Source organism: Oncorhynchus mykiss, chromosome 7, assembly GCF_013265735.2.
Source record: "Oncorhynchus mykiss isolate Arlee chromosome 7, USDA_OmykA_1.1, whole genome shotgun sequence".
NCBI lineage: Eukaryota > Metazoa > Chordata > Actinopteri > Salmoniformes > Salmonidae > Oncorhynchus > Oncorhynchus mykiss.
In genome coordinates this window covers 23,606,476-23,630,365 of record NC_048571.1, presented here as the reverse complement: position 1 = coordinate 23,630,365, position 23,890 = coordinate 23,606,476, and the positions used below count along the sequence as shown (strand labels likewise).

Here is a 23,890-nt window from a genome sequence, read left to right as displayed (position 1 = left end):
TTAGTAGAGTATCTCTACATTTAATACATATTTTTACATGCATACAATCTTGGGGTTAAGTTAACAAAGACAAAGAAAATACCCCCCTAACCCCTTATTAAATTATTTATTTCTATATTATCATCAAACCCCTAAAAATGACAAATGCTAATTCTGGTCCATTCCCCAGCTGGTCATGGGAGTGCTCATTAGTTTTAGAGAAGGTTAATCCATTTAGCTTCTGCATATTGATATGCCAATTATGTCTAATTGTGGGATAGACATCCATCAAGGTAATAGTGCATAAACACAGGAGCTACATTAGGAACAACCCAACATGTAATGAAGTGAGCGCTAATTGCTAGGAAGTGGACTGCAGGCTACTGAGGTGTGTAATGCAGGAAGGAGAAGGATGGTTCGTCAGAGTTTCTAAATCATGAAATCATGCCATTTGCACACCCCATGCTGGGGCGGGCTGGGATGCATATCTGCAAGGCAAGAATCACCAAAATATGAGAGGGGGGAGGCAGGCCTCAACCAAATATGGGGTTGGGGTGCATGGGAGGGCAGACACAAGCCTCAACAAAATATGGGGGAGTACATGGGAGGGGGGAGGCAGGCCTCACCAAAACACAGGGGGGAGTTCTATTTCTAAGTTATCTCTCTGGCAGACAAACACGCTCCCGTTAAACGCCTTAGAGTAAAAATATAACAAATCCTTGGTTCTCTACAGAACTTTCAGATCTTGTTATGATGATAAATCAGGCTTGGGCCAAGGCTAGAAAAACTGACTGGCAGTTTTTCAGGAAATTGAGAAATAGATGCATTTCCTCGATCACGAAAGCCAAACCTAGATACTTTTTCTAAGTTTTATCTCAGACTCTGCTGGTGATCCGTCTAAAGCGTGGAAATTACTCTCATTATTTGCCTAAGAAAGTTGTGTCAGACTGGCATCACTACTGAGATTTTTTTTAAATACATTTTGTTTTTAATCAGCATTTTATCTCGGCAAGGTCTGGAAGGCGGCCCATATACAGTGGGGAGAACAACAATTTTTAACACTGCCGATTTTGCAGGTTTTCCTACTTACAAAGCATGTAGAGGTCTGTCATTTGTATCATAGGTACACTTCAACTGTGAGAGACGGAATCTAAACCAAAAATCCAGAAAATCACATTGTATGATTTTTAAGTAATTAATTTGCATTTTACTGCATGACATAAGTATTTGATACATCAGAAAAGCAGAACTCAATATTTGGTACAGAAACCTTTGTTTACAATTACAGAGATCATACGTTTCCTGTAGTTCTTGACCAGGTTTGCACACATTGCAGCAGAGATTTTGGCTCACTCCTCCATACAGATAATCTCCAGATCCTTTAGATTTCGGGGCTGTCGCTGGGCAATACGGACTTTCAGCTCCCTCCAAAGATTTTCTATTGGGTTCAGGTCTGGAGACTGGCTAGGCCACTCCAGGACCTTGAGATGCTTCTTACGGAGCCACTATTTAGTTTCCCTGGCTGTGTGTTTCGGGTTGTTGTCATGCTGGAAGATCCAGCCACGACCCATCTTCAATGCTCTTACTGAGGGAAGGAGGTTGTTGGACAAGATCTCGCGATACATGGCCCCATCCGTCCTCCCCTCAATACGGTGCAGTCGTCCTGTCCCTTTTGCAGAAAAGCATCCCCAAAGAATGATGTTTACACCTCCATGCTTCACGGTTGGGATGGTGTTCTTGGGGTTGTACTCATCTTTCTTCTTCCTCCAAACACGGCGAGTTGAGTTTAGACTAAAAAGCTCTATTTTTGTCTCATCAGACCACATGACCTTCTCCTATTCCTCCTCTGGATCATCCAGATGGTCATTGGCAATCTTCAGACGGGCCTGGACATGTGCTGGCTTGAGCAGGGGGACCTTGCGTGCGCTGCAGTTTTTTAATCTATGACGGCGTAGTGTGTTATTAATGGTTTTCTTTGTGACTGTGATCCCAGCTCTATTCAGGTCATTGACCAGGTCCTGCCGTGTAGTTCTGGGCTGATCCCTCACCTTCCTCATGATCATTGATGTCCCACGAGGTGAGATCTTGCATGGAGCCCCAGACCGAGGGTGATTGACCGTCATCTTGAACTTCTTCCATTTTCTAATAATTGCGCCAACAGTTGTTGCCTTCTCACCAAACTGCTTGCCTATTGTCCTGTAGCCCATCCCAGCCTTGTGCAGGTCTACAATTTTATCCCTGATGTCCTTAAACAGCTCTCTGGTCTTGGCCGTTGTGGAGAGGTTGGAGTCTGTTTGATTGAGAGTGTGGACAGGTGTCTTTTATATAGGCAACGAGTTCAAACAGGTGCAGTTAATACAGGTAATGAGTGGAGAACAGGAGGGCTTCGTAAAGAAAAACTAACAGGTCTGTGAGAGCCGGAATTCTTACTGGTTGGTAGGTGATCAAATACTTATGTCATGCAATAAAATGCAAATTAATTACTTAAAAATCATACAATGTGATTTTCTGGATTTTTGTTAAAAATTACAGACCTCTACGTGCTTTGTAAGTAGGAAAACCTGTAAAATCGGCAGTGTATCAAATACTTGTTCTCCCCACTGTATTCCCCCTTCACAAAGGTGGTGACCAGTGTGACCTAAATAATTCTCCCCATTTTCAAACTCTCTACACTAGCGACAGTGGAGGCTCTTCAGAGGAAGAAAGGGAGGACCATCCTCCCCAGTAAATTGAATAAAAATAGTGTAACGTAAAAAAAGTTGGTAATTTTAGATACAATTATACTAAATATATTCACAAGACACACTGTTTTGCAATGAAGGTCTAAAGTAGCCTTAACATCACTCTGTAGGGTAGCACCATGGTGAAGCCGGAGGACAGCTGGCTTCTGTCCTCCTCTGGGTACATTGACTTCAATACAAACCTAGGAGGCTCGTGTTACTCAACCTCTTCCATAGACTTACACAGTAATTATGACAACTTCCGGAGGAGGTCCTCCAACATATCAGAGCTCTTACAGAATGAAATCAACTGACATGTTGTCAATCAAAGGATCACAGAATGAATCTAGTACTGAAAGCATAGGCTACAGCTAGCTAGCACTGCAGTGAATAAAATGTGGTAGTATTATGCTCAAAGAGAAAGACAATAGTTGAACAGTTTTGAACAAATTAATTTCTTCAAAAATTAAGAAGCGAGTGAGAGAGAGTGTTTTAATTTTTGTACTTTCGTTTTTCTTTTCACTTTTATTGTCACTTAGCTAGCAAATGCAGCTAGCTAGCTAGCTACTTTAGCCTACTCAAACACCTGGCTCAAACAGAGAGGGATTCTATGTTACCTGTGGCTATGGATATCCAACACTGGAACTGTTCCAAGTCAAGGTAAGATTTTGGTTTTATTAATTTATTGCCACCGGGGCCCGCCGGTGTACTGCAAGATATACTAACGCGTTAGTTCTAGTAGCTATGTTGTTAACTTGACATTAGCTAATATGGTGACAACAACGTAGTAGTGGTTACCGGTTATGATATGAAGGTTTGGCTTGGAAAGGTTTTTTCACCTGGTCACAGACACCTGATGTGTTGTGCACTGAAGTCCACAAGCAAAGGGAAAAGCTGAGAGGAGGAAAGTGCATAGATGCGAGAAGGATTTACACAATGATCTGTATGCTACGAAAGTGAACTGTGTTTGTGTGTGATCAGGGGTGTATTCATTCTGCTGATTCGGTTGAAAAAGGTTTCTTAAATGGAAGCAAACAGAACGAAACGGGGATAAACATTACTTGAATTTGTCAAATAGAAACTCTAGTATGCAACTGTTGGAATAATGATTGCACCCTCTATTGTGCAAGGTGGTATTAAATGTGTCAATGGCTGTCACCTTGATTACTCAAATTACTCTCAACCTGTTGTTTACTTTCATTCATAGGCCAGGTTGTAGCAACCTCATGATAGTTATATGGAAAATTTGAGTATCATGTAGTAAGTAGCCTAAACCTATCCATGTTACATTGAGCTTGGTGAATTAGTGACAGACATCCAATATGCTGTAATAGAAGTAAGACCATGCTCAAAAAATAAAAATAAATGCCACCGACCACCACTGACTAGCAACAATTCTAGAATCCTTGGTAAATACTCAACTTCGATCATTTTTAACTACAAAATGTATTCTAAATGTACACCAGTCAGGTTCCAGGCCAGATAAAAATAAACATTGTGTGGTCCTTTTCATTGACATGTCTAAAGCCTTCGACACTGTGGCTCATTCATTACTTATTCAGAGGCTTCATCAATTGGCCTGGACCAGGCTGCGTGTAGCTGGTTTGAAAATGATTTAAAGGACAGAACAGTGTGTTTTTACTAACGACGCAAAAATCTGTGTTTCTTGACATAACAAAGGGTGTCCCACAGGGTTCGATTCTTGATCCGGTTCATTTCACTATTTAAATGACCAAATATTGGTTTATCTGTAAAAAATATATATACTTTCACCTGTATGCAGATGACACTGTGGTGTATGCTATTGCCCCCACAGCTGACTAGGCTCTTTCAGAACTTCAAGCTGTCTTTATTGCCCTGCAGAAAGCCTTTGTTGAACTGAAATTGGTACTTAATGCAAGTAACACAAAGTATTTTTTTGTTTTTTGTTTATAAATTCTCGGACAACCCAAAGATTTCTAGATGCCCTTCCATACTCCCTCCTCCTACCCAAGGATGTCGGAGTACAAAAATCGGTTAACCACCTAAGGATCTAAACTTAACAATGCGTTATACCCTAGAAGCAGTCGCACCCCTAAAAACAAACAACATTTGTCACAAGAGGTTTACTCGCTGTTATACAGAAAATACCCAAGCCCTGAAGCAAGCTTCCAGAAAATTGGAACAAAAATGGCGCTCCACCAAACTGGAAGTCTTCCGTCTAGCTTGGAAAAACAGTATCGTACAATATCGAATAGCCCTTACTGCTGCTCAATCATCCTATTTCTCCAACCTAATTGAGGAGAATAAGAACAATCCAACATTTATTTTTGATACTGTCACAAAGCTAACTAAAAAGCAACATTCAACAAGAGAGGACAGGTTTCACTCCAGCAGTGATAAATTCATGAACTTCTTTGATGAAAACATAATGATCTTTAGAAAGCAAACTACAGACTCCTCGTTGAATCTGCATATTTCTCCAAAGCTCAGTTATCCGGAGTCTGCACAGAACTGCCAAGACCTAGGATCAATGGAGACACTCAAGTTTTTTAATCCTGTATCTCGACACATTCATGAATATAGTCATGGCCTCTAAACCGTCAAGCTGCATACTGGACCCTATTCCAACTAAACTACTGAAAGAGCTGCTTCCTGTGCTTGGCCCTCCTATGTTGAACATAATAAAAAAGTCTCTCTATCCACTGGATGTGTACCAAACTCACTAAAAGTGGCAGTAATAAAGCCTCTCTTGAAAAAGCCAAACCTGGAAATGCCTCAATTGAATCTTCCATACCTCAAAAAAAACGCTGTTGCACAGCAACTCACTGCCTTCCTGAAGACAAATAATGTATATGAAATGCTTCAGTCTGGTTTTCGACCCCATCATAGCACTGAGACTGCACTCATGAAGGTGGTAAATTACGTTATAATGGTTCGTCGGATCAAGGCTCTGCATCTCACCTTGTGTTCCGAGACCTTAGTGCTGCTTTTGACACCATTGATCACCACATTATTTTGGAGAGATTAGAAACCCTAATTGGTCTACACCAGGGGTGGGCAATTCCAGTCCTCGAGTGCCTGATTGGTGTCAAAGTTTTGCCCCAGTCCCAGCTAACACACCTGACTCCAATAATTACCTAATCATGATCTTCAATTTAGAATGCAATTTGATTAATCAGCTGTGTTTGCTAGGGATGGGGAAAAGTGTGACACCAATCAAGAGGACTGGAGTTGCCCACACCTGGTCTACACGGATAAGTTCTTGCCTGGTTTAGATCTTATCTGTCAGAAAGATATCAGTTCATCTCTGTGGATGGTTTGTCCTCTGACAAATCAATTGTACGTTTTGGCGTTCCACAAGGTTCCATTTTAGGACCACTATTGTTTTCACTATATGTATATATGTACACTACCTCTTGGTGATGTAATTTGGAAACAAAATGTCAACTTTCACTGCTATGCAGATGAAACACAGCTGTACAGTTTGATGAAACATGGTGAAGGCCCAAAATTGCACACCCTGGAAGCATGTGTTTCAGACATAAGGAAGTGGATGGAGGCAATCGTTTTACTTTTAAATTTGGACAAAACAGAGATACTAGTTCTAGGTCCCAAGAAACAAATATCTGCTGTTGGACCTGACAATCTTGATGGTTGTACAGTCGTCTCAAATAAAACTGTGAATGACCTCGGCGTTACTTTATACCCTGATCTCTCTTTTGACAGGACATATCAAGAATATTTCAAGGACAGCTTTTTTTTCTATCTTCGTAACGTTGCAAAAATCAGAAACTTTTTGTCCAAAAAGCTAATCCATGCTTTTGTCACTTCTAGATTAGACTACTACAATGCTCTAATCTCTGGCTACCCGGATAAAGCAGTAAATAAACTAGTGCTAAACATGGCTGCTAGAATCCTGACTAGAACGAATCATATTACTCCACTGCTAGCCTCTCTACATCGGCTTCCCGTTAAGGCTAGTGCTGATTTCAAGGTTTTACTGCTAACCTACAAAGCATTACATGGGCTTGCTCCTACCTGTCTCTCTATTTTGGTCCTGCTGTACATAGCTACACCTACACTACAGTCATAAGAAGTAGGCCACCTCTAAGCAAACAGCAGCAGGGCTTTCTCCTATAGAGCTACATTTTTATGGAATGGTCTGCCTATCCATGTGAGGGACTCAGTCTTGACCTTTAAGTCATTACTGAAGACTCATCTCTTCAGTAGGTCCTATGATTGAGTGAATTCTGGCCCAGGGGTGCGAAGGTGAATGGCAAGGCACTGGAGTGACGAATCGCCCTTGCTGTCTGCCTGGTCAGCTCCCCTCTCTCCACTGGGAATATCTGCCTCTGACGCTATTACGGGGACTGAGTCACTGGCTTACTAGTGCTCTCCCATGCCGTCCCTAGGAGGGGTGCGTCACTTGAGTGGGTTGAGTCAGACGTGATCTTCTTGTCCGGTTTTGCGCCCCCTTGGGCTCATGTGGTGGAGGACATCTTCGTGGGCTATACTCGGCCTTCTCTCAGGGTAGTAAGTTGGTGGTCTGTTTATCCCTCGAGTGGTGTGGGGGAAGTGCTTTGGCAAAGTGGGAGTGGTTATAAACTGCCTGGTTGGCCCTGTCCGGGGGTACTGTCGGACGGGACCAGTGTCCCCCGACCCACCTGTCTCAGTCTCCAGTATCTATGCTGCAATAGTCCATGTGCCGTGGGGCTAGGGATCAGCCCGATGACACCTGGCTGTCCCCAGTCCACCTGGTAGTGTTGCTGCTCCAGTTTCAACTATTCTGCCTGTGGTTAGGGAACCCTGATGTGTTTGCCTGATGTTACCTTGTCCCGGACCTGCTGTTCAACTCTCTCGGTCTACCGCACCTGCTGTCTCGACCTCTGAATGCTTGTCTATGAAAAGCCAACTAACATTTACTCCTGAGATACTGACCTGTCGCATCCTTTACAACCACTGATTATTATTTGACCCTGCTGGTCACCCATCTTTGAACATCTTGAAGAACAATCTGGCCTTAAATGGCAATGTACTCTTATAATCTCCACCCGGCACAGCCAGAAGAGGACTGGCCATCCTTCAGAGCCTGGTTCCTCTCTGGGTTTCTTCCTAGGTTCCTACCTTTCAAGGGAGTTTTTCCTAGCCACCGTGTTTCCACATCTGCATTGCTTGCGGTTTGGGGTTTTAGGCTGAGTTTCTGTATAGCACTGTGTGACATTTGCTGATCAAAAAATGGCTTTATAAATACATTTGATTGATTGACTTGACCCCTCTGACTGGTATCACTTCTTCTTTCCCAACTCTCTCGCTATCTCCCTCAGGACGATCTTCTTGACCCTATCCAGTCAGGCTTCAAGACGGGTCACTCAACCAATATTGTCCTTCTCTGGGTCACGGAGGCTCTCCGCACGGACTTTCTCTCCTCTATTCTCACTCTCCTAGATCTATCCACTGCCTTCGACACCATGAACCATCAGATCTTCCTCTTCACCCTCTCAAGGCTGGGCGTCTCAGGCTATGCACACTCTTGGAGGCTGTTCCTATCAGGTGACGTGGAATCTGTGTCTGCACCACATACTCTCACTACTAGTCCCCCAGGGCTCGGTTCTAGGCACTCTCCTCTTCTCTCTATACACCAAGTCACTCGGCTCCGTCAAATCCTCACATGGTCTCTCCTATCATTGCTATGTGGATGACACTCAACTACCTTTCTCCTTCCCCGCTTCTGACACCCAGGTGACGTCAAGCTTCTCTGCGTTGCCTGGCAGATATCTCAGCTTGGATGTCGGCCCACCACCTCAAGCTCAACAAGAAAGAGTTGCTTTTCCTCCCGGGGAAGGCCTGCCCACTCCAAGACCTCTCCATCATGGTTGACAACTCCAGTGTTCCTCTCCCAGAGTGCAAAGAAGTTTGGCGTGAGCCTAGACGACACCCTGTCGTTCTCTGCAAACATCAAAGCAGTGGCTCACTCCTGCAGGTTCATGCTCTACAACATCCGTAGAGTACAACCCTACACGCAGGTCCAAATCCAGGCTCGCTGTTGGCTGGGCTCCCCGCTTGTGCCATCAAACCCCTGCAACTTACCCAGAACGAGCCTGAAGGTAGGGAGGGGCATTTCCTCTTGCTGCTCCATAGGCAATTACCATGTTCTTGTAGTGGATGTGAGCTATACAGAGCTCATCTGGGAAAGAGACCTTGGTTTTAGCATGGACTCCCTTTCCAAAAATTGAAAAATGCAGAAGCTCATCTTGAATTGAGAGTCACAATAACTGACTATTTGCTTTTATTTCACATTGTTACTATACAAACCTGTCTCAAAGAATTTCGAGTCGGGATACAATTCCAACCAATTTAGTTTTACTGGGTAGCCTAAGCAAAACCTATTGCAATTCTTTGGGACAGTACTTCAGAAGACCTGTCAATGACTCCAGCACATTGCAGTAGAAAAACAACTCGTTTTTATTGACACGGTCAAAAATACTCCGAAAGGTGGGGTAACAATAAAAAAGACTTTCTATCATTGTTGTAGTTCTTTGCTGGCAGCCAGAGCTGATCCTAGAACAGTGATGAAGCGGTGAACGTCACTAAAGGAGTTGTAGAGCGGCACCGGAATTCCATTTTTCCATTTTTTTAAATTTCAGCTCATGAAACCAAGACTTCATATGTTGCGTTTATATTTTGTTCAGCATACATGATAAGGGCTTGTGTTTCATACCCAAATTAAATGTAAGCCCACATCTGGACTAAAAAGCATGGTCAATTAATTATTACATTTTTTAGTGAATTTGTATTTATTTTAGACAGCGCTTTTTTAGTCTAGGCTAGGCTTAATATGGATCTGGGGAAACTCACCAATACTGTGCTACTATTGTATATACATGAAGCCACTCACAGCGACACCCCTCTTCTCCAGCTCCTGGAACACGGCTGCGATGGGGACCGAGAAAGAGAGGGAGAGTTGGCATCCTCGTTCCTCAGGGTGGGAGGGAGTGATGATATGGACGTGGGGCTTGTGAGGTTGGGCCTCGTCCTTGTTGTAGTAGTGCTGGATCAGACACTCCAAGTAACCCGTCAGAAGGACTTCTTCCTCAGAGCTGCCATACTGGTCATAGCAAAGACCTGGACGTAATGGCAAAGATTGACAACTTAACAGTTATTGCCAGGGCTAGAGTCAATCCCATTTACTATCAGAAAGTAAACAAAATTCCAATTCCAAATTCTCCTAATTGAAAAGCATTGAAGATAATTTACATTTCAGTGTACTTCCTGGATTGACTGGAATAGAAATGGAATTGACCCCAACCCTGGTTATAACAACAGTTACAACCTTTTACAGGTCACTTGTGAAATTCCATGATTTGAGAGATGAATACGAACTTGTTCAAATATTTGCTGTATGAAATCGATATGAAAAACCCAAATTGGGTCCAGTCACCTCTAAACTAGCTTGCAGTGGACACACCAGCAGGATGGGTTGGTTTGATAGTCGAAAGCCACTTATACCAGGTAGATCCATTTCTATGGTAAGACAAAAACGTAGGATGTTCGTGATGAATTCATGTGGCTCGACTGAAAGGGTGAAATGAACACGGTAGAACCCATTTTCTGTAATACCCTAATATGACCAGGAGATGTCAGTGTAAATCAAGCTACATGGTCTCTGCTTAGAGACCCGGCAGCACCAACTTGAAGCAGCATTCTGCAATGTGTCCCAGTCTAGGGAACAAAATGAGAACATAATCACAAATATGTTGATACCATTATCCACGCGGAACCTTGTTTTCAAGTCATGTCCCCACCATCCCGTGAGCCTGAGAGAGAAAGTAACAAGTAGTTAAAACATAACAAGAGTCCACACGTAATATGAACACAAATCTGAGCTGTACTGCACCGTCATACTCACGCAGGCTTGACAGTACGTACGTGCATTCTTCTCATGGATAAAAGCTCCAGCCAGTCCACCAGCTCCAGAATTCACATACTACACGTGAATACAAAAATGAACTCTTATCTACAGTATTCAAGACCAAGGATAATCTACAATATTTGAAATGGGCATCGATAACAACTGCAAGACACTCCTTGTTGGCAATATTAAGCTAGAACAAGTCCATTTCTACCCCACATATTGTGTGGTCTTCCTGTGTCAGCAGGTGTTGGACAGGAAACAGAGTGAAGCCACTGCCAGCAGTTCATTTTGCCCTTGACTTCTCCACACAAATCCCAATGCTGACCTTGTAGGAGCACCAGCAGGCAAAGTCCACTCCCCAGTCATGCAGCTTCAGCTCTGCATTGCCCACTGCGTGTGCACAGTCGAATCCAACGTAGCAGCCCTGTGGGAAGAGCAAAAACGCACTGTCATGCCAGATGCTAAGGGCAGCAGGCCGGAGCTGTGCAGTCAGGACGCATCAGAGGCAGTTCATCGGCGTGTCTGTTTGTTTGCGTGTGCGTGTCTTTTTAAGATAAACTTCATAAATGATTAATGTACTCCTAGTGGGGGTATTATTGTGTGGATCATTAGGACTCTAAGTCTGGCTGTTTTGATTGCCCTGCTAAATGTGACAGAGAGGGAAGGCTTCCCCCTGTGTGTGCGTGTGTGTGTGTGTGTGTGTGTGTGCGAGAGAGAGAGAGTTGGTTTGACATCTCCTGAGTGTCATCATTTATATTTTCTTGTCAACACTTGCATGAGGTGAATGCAGACAAATCCTGCGAGCCAATCATGTCAAATTGTTACACATCCCTGACAACAGAGGACGCTGTTGGAGCAGCTGTTATCAGACAAAATGCTTTTTGGTTTTAAATAACATGATTCTTTACCTTAAAAGCCAATGTTAATAACAACATTATAGAATAGAAGCATGACTATACACAATGGATACAATGGCCATTATCCACTATAAATAGAGGTTGAATTAGGAATTCAGAGGAGCCCCTCTAAAACCTAATCCTAGCTTCATGTTCACATCCTGGTTCAACCCTAACCACAACCACAACCACAGCTTCATATCCACATCTTGGTTCAACCCTAAACCTAGCTTCATGTCCACATCCTGGTTCAACCCTAATCCTAGCTTCATGTCCACATCCTGGTTCAACACTAACCCTAGCTTCATGTTCACATCCTAGTTCAAAACTAACCCTAGCTTCATGTCCACATCCTGGTTCAACCCTAACCCTAGCTTCATGTCCACATCCTGGTTCAACCCTAACCCTAGCTTCATGTCCACATTCTGGTTGAACACTAACCCTAGCTTCATGTCCACATCCCGGTTCAACCCTAACAATAACCCTAGCTTCATGTCCACATCCCAGTTCAACCCTAGCCTCAACCACAACCCTAAGCCCAACTTTGCATAACCCTAACCTCAACGACACGTTCAATCCTAACCCTATCCTTGGTTTCTCCTATTTTTTTCTTCAAAACCTTAAAATTGCTGGAGTTCGGCTCCGTCCGTTTCTCCTTTTGACCCAATTTTTCATTTGGCATTTTTTATGATTCTACAGATAACAGACAGAACAAGTAGAGGGCAGAACACACACCAAATCAAACCCACCACATGCTCTAACAGAGCCCCACCCCAAAACCAGACATGATATACAATGAGTGATATAATCAAATCGTTAAAAAAAAAATACAAAAGAGCTAAGAAAAAAGTATTAAATAATTATACAAATTCTAATTTGGGTTGGTTTATGGAGTTAACTGGGTGAAATTAGCTGGTCCATGTCTTCTGCAAAAGATAGGAAAGGTTGCCAGATTTTCGAAAATGTAATTCCAGATCACCTAACGGAGTAGCATATTTTCTCTAGCTTGAGATGTGGCATGACTTCCTTTATCCAATGTTTAAAAGTAGAAGGAAACCCATCCTTCCACTTAAATAGTAGATGACGTCTAGCTAGAAGAAAAGTAATATAACTGTTTAGAGGGGCCTCCTGTGGTACCACTCCATAGAACTGTTTCGAGGGGCCTCCTGTGGTGCCACTCCATAGAACTGTTTCGATGGGCCTCCTGTGGGGCCTCCTGTGGTGCCACTCTGAATAATGCAAAAAAAGACAGGTTCTATAGGTCTCTCCAGTATCTTAGAAAATGTCTCTCAAATTGATATCCAGAAATGAGCCTGCTTACATCGGTCACAAGTGGGATCTATTTCTGGTCTAATCTTGGATGATTTTGCCTTTGACCAATGCAGCCGATGAACTGTTTTAAATTGAATTACAGCAGGTCTTAGACATATAGATAAAAAATGTATTCTCTTGAGGCATACTCTGCCAAGTTTTGTCTAAAAGTTGTTCACCTAAAGCCTCTTCCCATTGGTTCTTCAAAGAGTTCAGGAAATCCAGATTGTGCGAGTTTAATAACGTATAGACAAAGCTTATGCCTCCTTTGATATGAGGGTTTAGAAATAGAATCTAGAAGGGAGGTATGTGGGAGAGACTCCAGACCAATTTAACCACTGATTATAAACAAAGACTTCACTTCTCTGTCGCAATGTAGTGACAGTATCACAGTTGACGCCAGAGAGCAGTGTTACTCTCTTGACCATCTAAATTGAACCTTCATAAAACACTATCCAGATCATGTTGGAGTACCCTCTAAGAAGGCATGGGACCATAAAAGAGATTCAGCAGCGGGCCAATTTTTTTCTTGAGCGGAAAATAATTACAAATAATTTGTAGACTACAAATTGACCGCAAGAAGCCCAAAAATAGATCATATTTGACAAAAACATTAAAAGAATTGGGGCGGGTAGTGTCCTCCTGGCATCTGCCAAACCCAGATTCGTCCGTCGGACTGCCAGGTGGTGAAGCGTAATTCATCACTCCAGAGAACGCGTTCTCACGCAGTCCAACGGCAGCGAGCTTTATTTCACTCCAGCCCGACGCTTGGCATTGCGCATGGTGACCTTAGGCTTGTGTGCTGCTACTTGGCCATGGAAACCCATTTCATGAAGCTCCTGACAAACAGTTATTGTGCTGACGAGGCAGTTTGGAACTTGGTAGTGAGTGTTGCAACCAAGGACAGACGATTTTTTACACACTTCAGCACTCGTCGGTCCCGTTCTGTGAGCTTGTGTGGCCTACCACTTTGCGGCTGAGCCGTTGTTGCTCGTAGACGTTTCTACTTCACAATAACAGCCCTTACAATTGAATGGGGCAGCTCTAGCAGGGCAGAAATTTAACAAACTAGGCCTCCCGAATGGCGCAGCGGTCTAAGGCACTGCATCGCAGTGCTAGCGACATCACTACAGATGCGGGTTCGATACAAGGCAGTGTCGCGACAGGGAGACCCATGAGACGGCGCACAATTGGCCCAGCTTTGTCCGGGTTAGGGGAGGGTTTGGCTGACTGGGTTGTCCAATGGTTAAAAGGAGACTCCTGTGTCGGGACGGGCGCATGCACGCTGACACGGTCGCCAGGTGTATGGTATTTCCTCCGACACAATGGTGCGGCTGGCTTCCATGCTAAGAGAGCAGTCTTAAGAAGCAGTACGCCTTGGCGGGGTTGTGTTTCAGAGGAGGCATGGCTCTCGACCTTCGCCTCTCCCGACTCCATACGGGAGTTGCAGCAATGGGAGAAGACTAACTACCAATTGGATATCGCAAAATTGGTGAGAAAAAGAGGTAAAGAAAATATGACGGTGCCACGATGATAGTCATTGAGCACTTCAGTAAGGCCATTCTACTGCCAATGTTTGTCTATGGAGATTGCATGGCAGTGTGCTCAATTTTATACATGTCAGCAACAGGTGGGGCTGAAATAGCCAAATCCACTCATTTGAAGGGGTGTCCACATACATTTGTATATACAGCGGGGGGTGAGGGGGGCGTTGTGGAACCCTGCTCTCACTCAATTTGACTCTTTCTACTTCAATGTCCTTAGGTACCTTGAAAGATGCAAATAAAAAAAAGTTATTATTTAAGTCCTATTGCCCCAAAAGGGATTATAGAGAAGAAAAAAAATGAAGACTACTTTTACCGGTCTGGGCTTCATCAGCAGCATGCTCTGCTTAGGGTCATATCCTTTCAACTGGATCTGAGATTCCACAGCATACTGAAGAAATCACACATGAACATGGTTTAAAAAAAATAAAAACATAAAATAAAAAGTGGGGCAATTTACCCCCACCAACACAGAGACAACAGATACAATGTGGTGGGAATAACAACAATGGACTATTCTATTACAACAGGATAAATGATGAAGAGTAGGCCCTGCACACTCACGTATTATACAACTGTCAGAGATGTCTTTTTAGGGCAAAAACATTAATTATGGTTGAAACGCAGTTGAAGAACGCAAATGACTTTTGAACACAAAATGACCTGCAGTCATTACACCGACATCCTGTCGGTTGAAAACAAGTTATGTGTCGTTGGAATTACTCACATGGTCTGAGGGGAAAGCCTTGTCCTCAAGAAGGATTTTGTGACGTTTTGCTGTAGGTTTGTAAAAAGACAGCTGCAAAGCAAATATATAACATGTTGTTTATGTAAAGTCTCGGTATATAATGCGTGTTTACGTTGGAGATTTGTATAAAAGTTTGACATTATCTTACCAGCAGAATGTGCAGATTAACCGTTAACCCGTTCATCAAGGCAACCTCCTCAGCTTTAGCCCCTGTTCGTAAGCAAACACACAGGTGTGATTCAATTCCCATTGCTCTGACATAACTTCAGAAACACATTTTTACCTAATAGCATTTAAGCAATTATAAAACCTACATTTTCCACACAAAAAAGACATCCGAGGAGCATAACGGCCTTCGGTTGTTTGGTTTGGCTGTACTTTTGCTCACTGCAAAATATGGCACACTGCCAGGGTGCAATTACCCTTTAAAACCAGTCACAGATCGGAGGTCTCTGTCATGAATCATCAACAGCCAGACAGAACGATAGTTAGCTATCAGAATTACCTGACAATTTAACCATCAATGTTATGAGAGCTGGAGATTACAGGCTTTTAACGGTGCTGTGTGAAAAAGGGAACCATGATGACCGCGTCTTGGATCCCTTTGGTCGCACATCAGTGCAAAAAGCCTGTAAAGGTGCCGACCTGCATCGTTAAATAGCCCCATCTCAGCCCTAGCTCATGTTAACTGTTATGATCATACAACGAACATAGAATGTTGAATGGTAATGCATTGTATTTGATAATGCATTGGATGTGTTATTGTCTGAACTTACCAACCACATTAGCCATGAGTTCCTCTATATTGTTCTCTGCCCAGGCCCAAGGTCGAGAGCCTTGCACATGGCCATGAACCCCCCTGCAAAACAGAACAAAGAGGAACATCACAACAATGCTCACAGCTACAAGGATAGGATACACATTTCACAGATAAAAGCTAGGAGAATTACATTAAAAGAGAAAGAGGTTCGGGGGGGGGGGGGGGGGCTTGTCATCCTCGAATGACCATTACAGTACTTGAAATAGTCGACTAAAACTTTTAGCTGAGCTGATTCAGTGTCATAAAGGGGGGAACAACTTACATTTTATCCCATTTATCCAACTCCTCGTCGATGTACTTCTTGGCCATTTTGGGCTGGAGGCCAAGTGAGTTCCCCACAAAGTAAATGCATTCCTTGGTGCCATCCACAAGCGTAAGGTCAGCTAGGGTAACATTAACAGTGCATTAGCACAATCGATCCACACATTTTCACTAAGAAGCTTCCCTGCATTGTTCAAATCACGGCATAGTTCTTGGCCCCAGAAAGAGGCTTTGTTACACAGTTGAAGAATATGTCATTAAAATGATTCAACTTTCAAACACTTAGCTAAATGAAAGTGCTTCGTCATCTCCTTTATTCAGCTAAACCCAAATTTTGTAGGCATCTCTCTTCCGGCTGCAATATTTTCCGACCACATTATACCTGACCAGGCAGGCCGTTTCCTCACTGTGTGTAGGATCTTGTAGACCTACATGTATAGGCAGGGCAAAAACATTTTGGTGATTTCTGGTATACCTTATCATCAAAATAAATAAATCCCAGCACATTTTCGGACTCATTCAGCAGTTTTTACCTGATTAAGTACAATAGCATTGGAAATTAATTTAGAAATTTCCATTTACAATACTGTTCAAAAGTTTGGGGTCACTTAGACATTTCGTGTTTTTTTTTAAAGAAAAGCACATTTTTTTGTCCATTAAAATAACATCAAAATGATCAAGAATACAGTGTAGACATTGTTAAAGTTGTAAATGACTATTGTAGCTGGAAATGGTAGATTTTTTCTTTCAAAAACAAGGACATTGCTGATGACCCCAAACTTTTGAACGGTGTGTATATACCGAAAACGTACGTTGAAAATGACGCTGTCGCTGCTCCTTGATGACAAGACATTGATAAATAGCCCAATGTCAAGACAGTTTTAAAGTGTCCAAATCAATAACCAATATGCAGAAACAGTTTGTGATATATTGAAAACCTATAATGTACTATCTACACATAGTGCCATGAAAAATGATTTGCCCCCCTTTTAGATTCTCTATTTTTGTTATTTTTTATACTGAATGTTATCAGATCTTCAACTTCAACTAAAAACTAACATAAGATGAACATGAGTTTACAAATAAATACAAATATACACATTTTCTTTAATTAACAAAGTTATGCAACACCCAATTCCCCTGTGTGAAAAAGTAATTGTCCCCTTACACTAAATAACTACTCGTACTGACTAGAGGTAGACCGATTATGATTTTTCAACGCCGATACCGATTATTGGAGGACCAAAAAAAGCCGAAAACGATTAATCGGACGTTTTTTTTTACATTTATTTGTAATAAGGACAATTACAACTATACTGAATGAACACTTATTTTAACTTAATATAATAATACATCAATAAAATCAATTTAGCCTCAAATAAATAATGAAACATGTTCAATATGGTTTAAATAATGCATAAACAAAGTGCTGGAGAAGAAAGTAAAAGTGCAATATGTGCCATGTAAAAAAAGCTACCGTTTAAATTCCTTGCTCAGAACATGAGAACATATGAAAGCTGGTATTCCCAGGTAAGACATTTTAGGTTGTAGTTATTATAGGAATTATAGGACTATTTCTCTCTATACCATTTGTATTTCATATACCTTTGACTATTGGATGTTCTTATTGGCACATTAGTATTGCCAGTGTAACAGTATAGCTTCTGTCCCTCTCCTCGCTCCTACCTGGGCTTGAACCAGGAACACATCGACAACAGCCACCCTCGAAGCATCGTTACCCATCGCTCCACAAATGCCTCAGCCCTTGCAGATCAAGGGGAACAACTACTCCAAGTCTCAGAGCAAGTGACGTCACCGATTGAAACGCTATTAGCGCGCAAGCTGACGTATTTGAATTGTTTGTTCCCTTTTCCATGGTGGCAGCCTTCTAAAATCAACATCCGCCATTGCAAAACATAGGTATAAGCCTTGTACACGTTCTTGTGTAACCAACCATGTATAGGTTAAGTTTCCGTGTGGCCTTTGAGTCGTGTTAGTTTAAACAGCGCTACTCCCAAACGTTTGCCCCCTGTTCTATTGATTTCAGCGTGATATCGAACAAATTATTATTTACAATGACGACCTACCCCGGCCAAACCCGGACGACGCTGGGCCATACTGTACATACTGTCCACTTTTTTATTTATTTTTTACCTTTATTTAACTAGGCAAGTCAGTTAAGAACAAATTCTGTTCTGCAACTTTGGGTAATAGAAACTGTTCACGTAGATGCTTTAGTTCGTCGTGATTGTCCAGATATGTGGCTACTTCATTCGATGTCTGGCTGCATCCCAGCAGAGTAGAGATGTGCTCCAGAACCTTGCGCGGAGAGTTGGCGTCAAATGGGTCCATTACTGAAGTTGAAAAAAGGAAAATGGCAATTTACAAATAGTTCTCAAACAAAGCTAGTCCTACAGTATGTATATTATCGACACAGGCTATATACCCACCTCAAATGTTTTGACAAGTTGGCTAAATTACATTTAGGCACGCACGAAACCACTGCCTGCATTCCAAAGTTCAATACATTCAACTATGACAATTCAAAGTGGAGAAACAATTAAATAATTAGGTAATTACCAGATAAAGCAAGTATTTCCAATTTCAATTGAATATATCCCAGTCTCTTTCACCAGTTTGAGAGTTAAAATGGAAACATTCACAAGTGCTCTTCACCCCTCTGTAAATATCCGAAGTTATTTAATCATTGACCTCAAAGATAAACTCACTGGTGAGGTTGACTTCATTAATTCCAGCCTAGCCTACTACATGTCATTTTCTAGCTTTATTATCGATACTGTAAACAATATGGGTGAAGAAGAAGCACTATGTAGATCTACTTCCTTTAATGACTGTCATGTGTTATTTTCCATTACAGCCTATAATGTCTGTTCCTACTTTCGATTGGGCAGAGGTACGTGGTGACGGAAGGTCATTGAGGCGGGAAGAACACCGTTGCTTGTATCTAATTGGTTGACAGACCACGAGTCAACATGTCGGTAATAATGTTTAATAATAATGAAATGGCTATCACAACGTCTGAAATTAAATGAATAATATCCTAAGTGCAGCCACAACGAGAAGTGCAATGCATTTAGCCTATGCCTGTTAACTGTGCACACACTTGTACAACGAATTGGCTATCATCACAATCTTAGTGATTGTATTTCTATTGCAAACAAAAAAATTACTTGTTGGCCGACGATATATGCGTCCTGCTGTGCATTGGTTAAAATGTTACGGATTAAATGTCTATCACATCAGAAATTAAGTGAATAATACCCAGTGCAGCCAAAAGTGCATTTACCCTATGCCTGTCAACTGGCTGTCATCACAATCTTAGTGATTATATTTCTATTGCAACAATCCTTATTGGCCGACTGGAGTCTTCTTGTTCCATCCAGATCAGCGCGATTGAATCATGTTCGCACCGCCGGACAGGCGCACTCTGTCAATAAATAAATAAAATGACTTTCAGTTACTCACCAAGTGTTGTTTTATAGAAGGACTGTTGTTGTGGTTCAGTGCAAACGAGTCGTAATCTTCTGGACATTCAGGGCCTTGGTTCTGTCTGCGTGTATGGACAAGGCAGTCGAGGGTTTAACCCAGTATTTCATTCTGTATATCATGATGCGTGTACTTAGTACTAGAAATGCTATCTGAGATTTTCTGTGAAACTGTTTTTGTCGAATTTGCCTATGACCTGTAAAAGTTCAAGGAAGTTTCCCTGGTTGACAGCCATGTAATATACTCTCTGTTCTCTCGGGCTAGTTTCGAATGTCCATCACTTAGAGCATTGCATATTATTGAGCCAGACTCTTTCTGAATAGTCCACTCATTCCACGCTGTCATTGCATATTTATGCTCCACACTAGCATCGTGTGTCAGGAACGAACTTGTCCCCTTCGTCCAGTTCTTCTGGTAGCCATCGTGGGTAAATGCCGCCTTCTCTCCACCATGGTTTCCTGGACGTTGAAAGTGGGGGCATGCAAAGCAGAAAGCACGGTCCTTTGAAATAGAATATTCCAGCCATGTATAATCCTCGTACCATCTACGATTGAAGTAGCGATCCTGCCTTCCAACTTGTGTGGCTGGATAACGCCGAAGAAGAGGGCGCCTTGGTTCTTCAACAGGTGACTGGTTTAAATCAGAGAGGTGGCTAGCAGCGACGAACTGCTCTGGTGCTCGCGCGTTTCTCTCTCTCTCTCCGACTCACCTTTCTTATCTCCCTCTTCTTCTTTGGGCCCCTCGGAGACAGGGTCTGGATTTTCATTTTCTACCCGCACTCTTCTCTTGATCAGAAAACGGTCCATCGCAACGGGGCGACTGGCTAGCTAGAAGTTAGCTCACATAACGTAGACTAACGTGCGCGAGCGGATAGAGAATGGAGTCAATAACGTGATCCACCTTTCTTGCAAGTTTACAATGCTTAATATTCCTACTTATTAGTGTACCATGGTATTCCATTGAAAGCTGGTGGAAGTCTCCTGATGGTGCCTATTTAACCTGTCAGTTTATAGGAGTTGAGTGTTACCTATTTCCCATCTTCATTCACAGTGGACATTTCCTCTGCCAGTCCTAATTAGTTAATGAATAGAAGGAATCAACACTGAGCCTACAGGGAGCTAGCTGCATTATCAATTTAGAGAGAGGAGTTTCAGCACCATGAAGAGCAAGACAACGTTACTATATTGAATAATATCTCAACTCCAATCTTCACCACATTTCCCTAGCCCTTATCCATCTTTAAGATTACCACTGACATACAGTACCACAGGAGAAAATTGACATCAGACAGTAGCTATGTTGAAAGAGCTGATTTTCACATTCACGGGCAGGAAACGTATAGAAACGTTACTAGATGTAACCCAGACTTAATCTATACTGATTTAGCTATTCAGAAGCAAAATACGAATAAAATGATTTAAACAAAAAATGAACACAAAATATTAAATATTTACAAAGGAGCTCTTTGCCTCGGCGACCTCACAGCGCCATGTCAAAATGTGCAGAACGGCATGAGATTAGCTATAAAACGGCAAAGATTTCTCTCTGCCTCATGGCCTTGCGCTACACCACTGCATGCATCCCAATGGTAGACCGCCTCAAACAAATCATCCCCTTTAATGCTGCAGACAGCAGGAGTTGATCCTTGGCTTAACAGTGTCATAGCAAATAACCAGTCTTCCGTTAAGTCACCAGTAATAAAGGGAGGTCGAACACAAACCCTTCAAAGCGTCATAATAAGCCTTTGCATATTTCTTTCACTTCTACATATTATAAACGGCACATTTTGGACGTTTGGTTTTGCTTTAGGAGGGATATCTGTCTGACAATTACATTTAAAAAGTCTCATGTAGGAAGTAGTCAATTCTGAAGAAGGAGAGGTTGAGCAAGAAGTTGGTTCCATCCCAAATGCCACCTTAATTCCTTGTAAATAGCGCACTACTTTTGACCAGAGCCATATGGGCCCTGGTCAAAAGTAGTGCACTGCATAGGGAATAGGTTGTTTGTTGTAGTATACAAAGGAGCTGTCCCAGAGGTAACCTTGCTGCTTTTGTTTTTTTTCACTACAAACAAAACGGCCTCTTCTTCAAACAAGCCCAAGCATCTCACATTGTAACAATATCTAAACTCACCATACATATGTATTGATCCTTTATCTATACATCTTCACAATACAATTGAAAGTAAATCTTGTACTTTTTTTAGAGCGCATCCACTCTCCTCTATCTCCCCCACTCCATTGCCGTCTACTCACACAGATAACTGTATTTTGTTTCAATGTCGGCTATATTTTGAAGGTCTTGGATAGCTTGTACTGTATGTTGGGATCTGACAAGTGCTGACCTCCATGGTTTTAATGGACTCTTCTGTGGCTCATTTGTAAGAAGAGGGGAGCTCTCTGCTGCTGCCTCTGCTTTGTGCTGGGACAGGTCTCCAGGGCCCTCTTCTTCAGAAACATGGAGGACAACACATCTTTATGGGCTACATGACCTCCTTACTGAGCACTATTGACTGGTTGTCAGCTAGCCTTCTAGACAATGATGCGGGAATTGGTCTCTCTTATTGCGTTTTGTCCTCTCCTTTTCATCTTCTCTCTCTCGCTCTCTTTCACTCGCTCTCTCAATTCAATTCAAGGGCTTTATTGGCATGGGAAACATGTTACCATTGCCAAAGCAAGTGAAATAGATATTAAACAAAAGTGAAATAAACAATAAAAATGAACAGTAAACATTACACTCACATAAGTTCCAAAAAGAATAAAGACATTTCAAATGTCGTATTATGTCAATATACAATGTTGTAGCGATGTGCAAATAGTTAAAAGTACAAAAGAGAAAATAAAATAAACATAAATATGGGTTGTATTTGCAATGGTGTTTGTTCTTCACTGGTTGCCCTTTTCTTGTGGCGACAGGTCACAAATATTGCTGCTGTGATGGCACACTGTGAAATCTCTCTCTCTCTCTCTCTCTCTCTCTCTCTCTCTCTCTCTCTCTCTCTCTCTCTCTCTCTGTGTTTGTGTGTACATGAAAAGAAAGCCCTGTAGGGGGCAGCGAAGTACCACACACTATTAATTTGGATGAACATGATCATAAGGAACCTAAAATATCACATAAGCCAAGCCAGGACAAGGGAGTGGAAATTCATCTTAGGGTGAGGATAAACTGCAAGTCTAGAGAAGCTGGGTACATTAGCCTTCCACAAGAGCGTCTGGTTGTGTGTTGGATGTCATTTCTAATTTCAGTACTTCATCTCTGTGATTGCCCAGGAGGGGGTGGAGAAGGCCCTTGCACTCTGGACCTGTCTGTCTTCTGACTGAGACTGTACTGTAAGCTCCACTGGTGTGGCTCTGGCTCCACCAGTGTAGTATAAGACAGTTAGCAAGGCAGGCAGCAGCTGCTTCTGTTCATCCACTATGCCAGGGGACTGGAACACTCAGCTAGCTAACTCCCTCCTAGGACACTGACCTCCTTTGTGGTGCTCGATTGAAATTCAGGAGCCTGCCCCCGTACCCGTACCCCAGGCCCAGCACAAGTCTGTAAACAATCAGGGGCATATGGGTGAGGAATGACAATCTCTGAAAACTGAAAGATGGGATGAGATGGGATCCCTGGCTATGATCCCACTCTGAGGGTGTCTCAAGGGGAGTGGGATATGCAAAGAACACATTTCCATGTCCTCACACTCGTACAGGTTATCCACTTGTGCATGCAGTGAAACAGGACAAATATAAGCACCCCTATTTGACATTTGACATACACACACATTGCATGGACATACAGTGAATGGTTTTGCAATTACAATACATTATTACATCCATATTAGGTGGGTGTATTTTATCTGTGTTGTTAGGCTGCCCCTGGCCCGCATATTCCATATTTGAAAAAGGGCATGGAGAGTTGGGCTGCCACAGTCTAATAGAGAGAATGGAGGGACCATCCGTTCTGCATCTCCTCAGGGGAAACCAAACCAGAGAGATCAGACAGTGGCTGAATCACTACAGTTTAAGATTTGGCAGGCACAATGGTGGGACTTGACTGAGAGGAGACGAAAGGAGAGGAGACAAATTATTACTTTTAACGGTCTAAAGAGGGTTTCATATTCACAGAGAAGAGAAGAAGCCCTTTGTCACTCAGATTGCTGGACTAAATCAGAGTTTCCCAAACTTGGTCCTAGGTCGTTTTCATCGTCCCCTGTTCATGTTTTTTTG

General features: G+C 42.5%; 1 pseudogene; it reads right to left on the bottom strand.

Annotated features, from left to right (window-relative positions):
* Positions 1 to 9,314: 9,314 nt before the first annotated feature.
* On the bottom strand, positions 9,315 to 20,846 carry LOC110527540 (annotated as a pseudogene).
* Between the last annotated feature and the right edge of the window lie 3,044 nt (positions 20,847 to 23,890).